Source organism: Schistosoma haematobium, chromosome 6 (assembly GCF_000699445.3).
Source record: "Schistosoma haematobium chromosome 6, whole genome shotgun sequence".
Lineage (NCBI taxonomy): Eukaryota > Metazoa > Platyhelminthes > Trematoda > Strigeidida > Schistosomatidae > Schistosoma > Schistosoma haematobium.
The window spans coordinates 25,368,612-25,378,772 of NC_067201.1; positions in this window are offsets into that span (position 1 = coordinate 25,368,612).

Genomic DNA, 10,161 nt, shown 5'->3' on the forward strand with positions numbered 1-10,161 from the left:
AAGTTGATAATTTGAAACCAATTGACTGACCTTATGCCAAAACATCATTTCTATGTGTCATGCTGTCCGAGTATCAGAATGAGAATGGATTACAAGTATACTAGGTCATATCATTCTCCTGTTAAATGAAAGATTCTATGTATATGCTGGATTGATATAATGAGTTAATTCTAAATCTGTGTTAACGAAATAGTTAACGAAGCGTTCTCTTTTCTTATTTTATGTTTCAATGGGTATATTCCGTTTCATGAAATAGTTATCTCTGCTCTACAGGCTCTTCTTCATTATAAATGTCAACCAGCATCGAACTTAATTCGATATCACTAAATAAAATGCGTCAAACAATCTTATAATAAATATCATGTAATACGTTTACACAACTCAAAGCCTAGTTGTCAAGTTATGTAACACTTAGACAATTCAATGACATTCACACATAAGATGAAGGAACTCACTTTTACTAATCATAGATTAATTTTAAAAATGTGATTGGAATATAAAATGAGAAATGACATGAAAATGTTCAGTACGACATCATTGAATGGTTTTATGAGATGACCATGCTATGAAATGTAAGTATAATGCTGTTTAACTTTAGTTAAAGTTCAGATGTGTTTTAGTCCCTACTCATTATTATTATTATTATTATTATCGGAATTACTAATCGCCAAAATCCGTCTACTCATGTAATGTGGAATCCAGGACGCGCGTTTCTTTATGTTTGAGACTCGTTGGGTGGATGTACTTGCTTGTGACGTAAGGCAGTATTGAGACGACTCGCATGTATGATCCACATCTATGAATAAGAGACTGATCGATTACAGTCCTGAACATCAATCGGAAGAAGGAAACAAACAACAATACAAAAGCGGCATTCGTTCCAGCAAACACTCTGTAATGAACATTATCTTACTAATTGTTGTTTTCTGAGCAATTATTTCAATCATTTATCATTTCTTCAAACATTTTGATCAACACATCTGAAAAATTTCTATATTTTTTCTAGTTTTATGGTTGCAGGCTGTGAATTCTTGAAGATAAACATGGACCGTGAAAAGTGCATAGTATCAATTAGAACTTTATAACTTATTGAACATCATCATCAATATCTAACGACTACACCACAAACTCGAGTTTGTGGATTCTACTGTTAGTAATTTCAATAGTTGTGCTTATTACATGTTATAAATACTTTTGATATTTTACGTATTATCGCGTTTACCTAAGATAAATATGAAATAACCATAGACGAAAGAAGAAACATGAACGACATAGTCGTTAATCTATAACAGGTGTCGCCATATCAGTTCGAAATGATGACCGGTCTGATCACATTTTAATTGTTCTGCAATGATATATTCAAATAGTAGAATAAATGTATAATTGGTTAGTCTAGAAAAGAACCTCATAAAAGGTGGATAAGCGAAGAAATTAATCAAGAAGTATGGGGATTAAAATCCTAATGATGACAACCAACCAACTGTTAATAAATAACTGTCTTCATCGGTCTTCGGTTCAAGAGAAATGAGATCTCAAGATGTAGAGATTCAAGAATAAAGATGGCACAGCAAAGAAGCTTCAACACTATTCAACTAGTTTCTGAACTGATTTCTAGGACCATACGGCTGAACAAGATAAATGATTATATAAGTGAGATTTTCAATCATCGTTAGAATATTGAACATGAAGTGAGTATAAGTATGATTCCTAACAACTGAAACATTTGTTCTACTGTGTCATACTACCTTAAAACATATAATCACACATTTATATTAACTCTGTCCATTCATACGTTTTGTGTCATGTTCTTCTACATATTGTGAATTTGATTAAGCTTGGAGTGTTTTTTCAAAGAAAAGAAGGTAAAACATTCGATATTAATTTTATAAATACTTGTGATTTTAGACTGTGTCATATCCATCTTACATTCTCTGTCCTTATTCACTTCGGATCCGCTCTTTTGCAAATTATTTTATACTACTTATTTATATTCTGTAGATAGTTTGTCCCCAGCAATTTCTACGCTCATGTTGTAACGCTAGTTTGTCGTGTGATATTCTGAAATATTTATATATATTTATAACATTTATTGTATTCATCATTATAATCACTTTATCTCAGTCATTGTGGCAGTTATCCACAGTTTTGTGTATTTGTTTAACGCTCTTCCAAATGCAACGGTTTCCATGTTGTTTGCTCATGGTTTGGTTTTGCTTGTTGATAAACTGTAACCAAGTTAAAATACAGCTGTCTAACAGATGTCTTTTGAACTATCGTATACTGCAATTGTTCTTCATGTTACTATTATAGGAAAACCATTTTCATTCCAGACACGAAGACGTGGTAAACGCCGTGATAATCGAAAATCCGATTTTAGGCCAGCTTATGTGATGTACGTCGTAATTTAAGAGGTGGAGCAGTTGCATATGAAGTGTTCGCTCATACACTTCATGGAGACCCTGAAGTAACGTTGATTATGTGACATTTGATGTCAAGTAATATGTTCAGTTTGTTGTATTTTATTAATCAATGGACTTATTATGGTCATCTGAACAATCTATACCAAGGATTCTTTGTTTAAGCCTGTACGTCAGTGGAAATAAATCGTTTTTCATGTGACAAACCAAACTAATAATATTCTCATTAGTAAGTCGATCAGGCTTTTAATTCATCTTTGTGGCAAAAAACAAAGCATTAAAAATCGTGAGTTTATCCATTCTACGCGTTCAGAAAAGGTTAAATCAAGGTTGCAGCAAGATTTGAATCAATCATTTGATTAAGTGATATCTACTGTATGTAAACGAAATAGTCGACATTTATTAGAAACGTTGATAGGATGTTATAATTGTTTAGATCATTTAAGAGCGACAAGACAATTTTCACTCTTAGAACAAGGGGATGTACGTCATATTTGTTTGTTAGAAGGAACAGACGATTGAGCGTTAGAGTGTAGAATGACTTCCCAGAGTAACTGTGGCTAGAGCAAACCACACCATTGTCATCCCTGAATATCATCACGCTTTCACAACATGATGTAAATCTTGCGTTGAAGATTGAAAAATCACTGGTTTTCGACAGCGACAATCGATGTATTTCTCTACACTGAAATGAATTTAGAACTGTGAAACACATTTGTCGAAATACAAATGAAGAACTCATACACTAAATGTTTGAGTAGTACACTTTGAGATAGAATTGTTGGAGTGATCCAGAAAACTTCTCACAAAAGACAAGAAAGTATCAGGAAAACACTAGGAAGCATCTTACCCAATCAGAGTTCACTAGAAGTTTTGCCAGAAACATCAGGAAAGTGAAAACTCATTAGTCGAGTTTCTGATTGGATGACTACTATACTGCTACTATGTTTAGTAGCATTCCAGAATTTTCGGGAAACCCAACGACATCTAAAATACTACAAAAACCCTATATTTTCTGTACGAAAATGAACCTTTGGAGTAAAGTGCTTCTCGCAAATTTTGCGCCTTTCCTCTCGTGTTCAAGTCGCTGTGTAGTCCTAGCTTGAGGGTAACGAGAATGGCTTAGGAACCGAATACAGCGTTCAATTAGCAAAACGTATCAGGAATACAGCCGATCCGTTCAGCATCAGAGTTATTTAAATAAATATAATGTAGAGAATATTAAACTGAATGGTGAAACATTTCATATCCGTTGTAAATGACATTCAGTTATATAATCATGGGTAAAATTATTGCGTCACAATTACATTTGTAGACTTATAACATAGTTTTCATATCCATTATTTCATTACTATTTCAAGTGAAAACATTTTTGGAAAACCCGGAAACACTGAATGGCCGTTCCATCCTATTGTGTGACTCCTCAGAAGTGCGTTCCTCAAAGTTGCGTACACTTGATTCCCTTTATCATTTTGAGGACAGCAAGAACAAAGATTATTGCAGGATTCGTTTTATTTCGTTTGGTTAACGTCGACTGATTACAACCTGTGATATTTAAAAACATAATTACCAAATAGGATGAAATTGCTTAAATGATTGAGATTGCTTGGAAGTTATGTTGAAGACACAGCAGTATAGTGTAGCAAGGGTGTAAATAGATTTAATAGATTGAATATTGTAAATATATACCACATCTACCTAAGGAATCTTTATTTTTGCACTCCTCAAGGTGTTTGTGACACCAAAATTCAGGTACAGTTAAACCTTAATACATAGTTCTCAAAATATGTAAAATAACATCGAAATATATGCGCTCAGTTGGTACCAAAACACTTTATACCTAATGCTTATTATCACTTACAGTATGTTAAGTTTGTCTTACATTGTTCCTACTTGTTCCCTTTCCACTCTTTTGTATATTGTTTTATACTACTTATTTACATACAGTAAACAGTTGTATTCCCAACAATTTTTACACTTATGCTGTAACGCAAGTTGTAATATTCTGAAATGTTCACATAAATTTATTACGTTTATTGTATTTATCATTGTATTTATCATTTTAATTACTTTACCTTAATCACTGCAGCGTTTATCCACAGTTTCATGCATTTGTTTAAACGCAACAGTTTCCATATTGTTTTACTCTTGCTTCGGGTTTTGATTGTTCATATACTGTTGTCAAATATAGACACAGCTATCAGTTGTCTTTTGTAATATCGTATGTTATAATTATTTTTTATGTTACTGTTACAGGAAGCCTTTTTATTTTCATACCTGAAGGATGCGTTTTAACGCCCCAGACACCTCACAAGTTGAGGTTTGTAACTAAATTTTGTGTATTATTCAATAAAAAACCGCTATTGTAGACAAATCGTTGTTTTGGAAACTTCGGTTTTGCGCGTATCTCAATCGAGTGCCTTAAACTCTACAATAGATCTAACACTGTACTAAGCGCATTACTATTATCATCAATATGAAGTAATAACACAATCTTACACAATTGTGAGAATTGATGAGAGATGTTCGGTTGTTGATGTGCTGTAATAAATCAGTATATAAACAAATAATCGTAAGCCTTCTGATGCTTTAAAAATCATTATGTTTATTATACAGAGTATATTATAAATTTCACTACGCAGAACTCTATTCTTGGCAAGAATATTTATAAATTCACGAATACTTACAGAATTACTTACGCCTGTTACTCCTTATGGAGAATTGGCTGCCGACCAACACTCTCCAACCCACTCTGTCCTTGAGCTTCCTTTCTAGTTCCAGCCAATTCTTGTTCATTCTTCTCATGTCTGTCTCCATTTCCCGGCGTAATGTGTTCTTTGGTCTTCCTCTTCTCCTTTGGCCTTGAGGATTCCATGTGAGAGCTTGCCTTGTGACGCATTTAGGTACTTTCTTCAATGTGTGTCCTATCCACTTACAGTGCTTCTTCTTGATTTCTTCCTCCTCTGGGATATGACTTGTTCTCTCCCACAGTAGGTTGTTGCTGATGATGTCTGGCCAGAGGATATATAGACAACTGTTGATAAACACTTGTATCTTCTGGATGATGGTTTTCATAGTTCTCCAAATTTTCCGCACCATACAGTAGAACTTTCTCATGATTAATATGTGAATATGTTTAGATATATTCATTGAAATTTATCTTCAGAAAGCCAAAAAAATGAAAGTCAGGCCATAACAAAGTGTAATATTATGTTTGAGGGAACCAACTTACTACATCTGATTCGAGACCTCATAATGTGGACTGCTATATTAAAATGTATTTATCACTACCACTAGAAGAACATTGCAATCACTTGTTTAATCCATATTTAACGATATGGAGAGCATGTGAATGCATTCACCAAGATCTTCGGTGTTTTATTTACTCGAAACATAAAGTGTAGACATGATAAAATAGTTTGACCACATATACAGTTTGCCATCTGATTTGAACACATTTTTTCATTTAAATCACATTAAAGATTACACATCGCTGTATCTATTGATACCACGATTTCAGTAAAATTGAGTAGCATAAACATGTATGACGATATTCTTGTGAAATTTTGTCTCCAAGCTCTCTATATATACTGATTTACGAAACAACTATCTATCTCAACCTGTTAGATGAATCTAATACCATCAGGCTGCCATAAATCCATTTCATATAGTATGAAGTATCAAATTATATGTATCAGCCTACCAGCTGTGGTTTTGTGTGTTTTGATATTGGTGATCAAATGTAGTACACATATTGGGACAGTTATCACTGATCATCAATCTCATGAGACAGAATATACTGAAGCCTTACAAACCATCGAAAAATAGCGCAACTAACTTCAGGTGTATTCATCACGTAAAGTATGTTAAAACCCGTGCCATCTGACCAGATATATCGATATTATTATCAATTGTAATTCCATATCCTTTAAGGAAGTTAATAACTAAGTCATTTCAATGGATTGGTGTGTAGTGTGCTGATGTTTAAAGAACTGGTCGAATAAAGATGAGAAGATAAACACAGGTATGCTGTTTACATTACAGTTTCTTGGAAACATCTGAATCACTTTATTGGAAATGAGTGGTGTACGAAATAAATTTGATTGATTTCACCACTGCACAAAAGTATGAAAAACATCACAATGTTCGAATCACATAAACTTGTCATTATAACAATGCGAGTGCATTACTGTTTAGCCAAATATGCAATTGAGCATTTTTTATCCACTTAAGAAGAAATCAGTTTTTAAAACTATTTCTCTCGTATTGATTTCAACCGTAGAGACAGAGCTGATCTAGAAATATGATGTTTACATGTTTCATCTGATCGAATCCTTTACAGACACGAGAATTAACACACATCTACCATTTGATTATGGTGTTGAGGTTATTTTATAATTATGTGATTTTACACTCTTCACGTCTATTTACCCAAGTAATTTTTCGATGCCCCTTACTTTATGCAGAGAATTCTAAATTGTACCAAAAATATAATATTGAATAAAACTAATAATAATAATAACGATACTACTAACAATAATAATAGTTATATAATATACCCTTGTGGGCCATGGTAATTTTACATTGGTTTTCAGGAGAACCAGACACCATCCACACTTTCACGTGACAACACAAACAGTACAGCTCAATCCTGTTTCGCAGGAGAGCCGGAAACTACTCAGGCTTAAAATTTGTAGCCGAAGTAGTATGGCTTAATCCCGTTTCCAGGAGAACCAGACACCATTTAGGCTACAACGCTACAATAGGAATAGTAGAACTCAATCCACACAAGTACCAAGCACCCTTGTGGACCATTCGCACCATTCATATACACATTCTCGTTACATGTACAATTGTTCCGATCAATCATCGCGTGAATCAATCATGCACAGCACGAACAAACTAGAGTTGGTTTATTCCGATTACAATACAGTCAAACTCATTAATGTTTGCAATAGCGACATGTCTTATAATGTCCCAATGACAATGGCACTTGAAAACACTGAAAGGCAACTACCAGTATGAATGAAATCGCTTAACCAGAAAACCGATTTCGCTCATGAACAGCCAGCAAAACGTGCATAAGCAATAACGAAACATCCGCTTAAAGTCAGACACAACTTCCGATATAACACTGGTAAGCAGGAGAACCTGCGAACATATCCAATTCAACATTTTTCTCACAGTGCATGCGGGGGAATGTTAAACATCGCTGGTGAGATACATTGTTAGATCACAATCAAGGAGAAAATAGTAACCTTTTTGATGGTACATCCATGACTTGACTTATTAGAACTTGACTGGATAGATAGTCTGAAAATAACAGACCGTCACATAAACTCGATCTGCGGCAACGTTGGTACGAAGAAAGTTGATGAGGAAAACTATGTAGATTCACGGGAAGAAGATACATTGGTGGCAGCAATCGAGACCGAAACCGAAGTACAGTGAGTATTGAAATACGCAATTTATGGTCTACCGGTTACCCTCAAAGCCATCAAAGAAGTTATGGAAGATGACGAGATGTTAAGAAAGGTTAGGGATTATCTTCTCATCGAATTCCCGAACCGTCGTTTTCAAAGAGAACTGCCCTAATATTTTCACCAGCAGGACTCACTCATGATTGTCAATTAATGTATTATATTCGCCGACAAAATCGTTGTCCCAAAATTTATGTCAAACGTTTCGAAACAATTCCATAGTGGCCATCATGCCATCAGCAATTTGAAACCATGGGCTCGAAGCTATGCTTATTGGCCTGCGATGTATCCAGATATCGAAACTAGATGCCGCAATTGATCGTCATGCCTTCAAGCAGCCAAAAGTCCCAAGAAATGTTAACCACAACAATAGGAAAAACGTAATAAGCCCTGGTAACATGTCCCATCATGGTTCTGGAAGGGTGAGAGGAGAGCAGTTTGGAGTTTCATACTTGAACATCTAATCGACTGTAATCAATCTATTGATCCACAGTTTGATTTTAAACTTGTATATACGATTCGTCCAAATCTACCTAGTATTCGTCGTAACCAACTCCTAAAAACAGCTGAAGCTGTAACCATCCATGAGTTCAAGCAAGAACTATACATACAATAATTAGTACGTTATCGTTACCTTGACCTTAACTTTCATTATTATCATTATTAATACATTTCTCCCTATATTTATGTCTCATATTCTCATTAGTTTATTCATCATTGCTCACGATATCACTTTATTTTTTACACCTCTATCATCTTTAATTATTATAACAAAAACATTTTAATTATACTACTTTTCACTTTTACTTACTTTACTTACGCCTGTTACTCCTCGTGAAGGAGCATAGGCCGCTCACCGGCATTCTCCATCCAACCCTGTCCTGGGCAATACTTCCCAGCTCCTTCCAGTTGTTATTCATCCTTTCCATATCCGCTTTTATTTCCCGACGTAATGTGTTCTTTGACCTTCCTCTTTTCCGCTTCCCTTCAGGATTCCAAGTCAGGGATGGCCTCGTGGTGCAGTTTAGTGATTTACGTAATGTATGTCCTGTCAATTTCCATCGTCTTTTACTAATTTTCTCTTCAGCTTGAAGCTGGTTTGTTCTCTCCCACAAAAGGCTGTTGCTGACGGTATCCGGCCAATGGATGTTGAGTATCTTGCGTAGACAACCATTTATAAATACTTATACCTTCTTGACGATGGTTGTTGTAGTCTTCCAAGTTTCAGCCCGTCTTTCATCCGATTCAGCAACACTCTGTTAAACACTTTCCCTGGCATTGAAAGTAGTGTAATGACTCTGTAGTTTTCACATTTGCTCAGATCTCCTTTCTTTGGAATCTTGATGAGGTGTCCTTCTTTCCAGTCCATCGGCACTTGTTCTTCCTCCCAAATTTTTTCGAATAGAAAGTGAAGCATGCTTGTGGTTACTTCGATGTCTTACTTCAGTGCTTTAGCTGGCATGTTGTCGGGTCCTGCTGCTTTCCCGTTCTTGATTTGTCTGATGGCAATTCTGATTTCTTCCGTCGTTGGTGGATTAACACCTATAGTATGTCGGTTGGATTCATTGGAGCCGGCCTATTCATGAGTTCCTCGAAGTATTCTACTCATCTGTTCTGCTGTTGTTGAATTTCAGTGATTGGCTTGCCTTCTTTGTCTTTGACCGGTCTCTCTGGTTTACTCAATTTCCCTGCTAGTTTCTTCGATGTATCATATACTTGTTCCATATTTCCTTCTCTTGCAGCTTTACATTGTCATTTATAGTTATTTCACGTATTTCTGCTTGTTGGCTTTTATGCTTTTCTTCACTTTCTTGTTTGCTTCTATATACTCAGCTTGTGCTTGGACTTTCTCTGCTCGTGTTCGGCTATTGTTAATTGCTGTTTTCTTGTTCTTCCTTTCTTTGATCTTGTCCAGAGTTTCTATAGAGATTCATTCACTATGATGGTGTTTCTTTAGGCCCAGAACCTCTTGACACGTTGAAGTTAATGCTTTTTTGATACCTTTCCAGTTGTCCTCCATAGTAGTTTCTTCTTACTTCAGTAGATCTTGTAAGGCTTGGAACCTGTTGTTGAGAGCTATCTTGAATTCATTGAGTTTGTCAGTATCTCGAAGGAAGGATGTATTGAACCTTTGTAGTGCTGTTTGTCCACTTGTCCAGTTCTTCTTTAGCCTCAGTTTTAAATTGGCTACAACTAGGTGGTGATCTGAAGCTATGTCAGCACCTCTCTTGGTTCTCACATCTTCCATTGTCCTTCGGAATTTT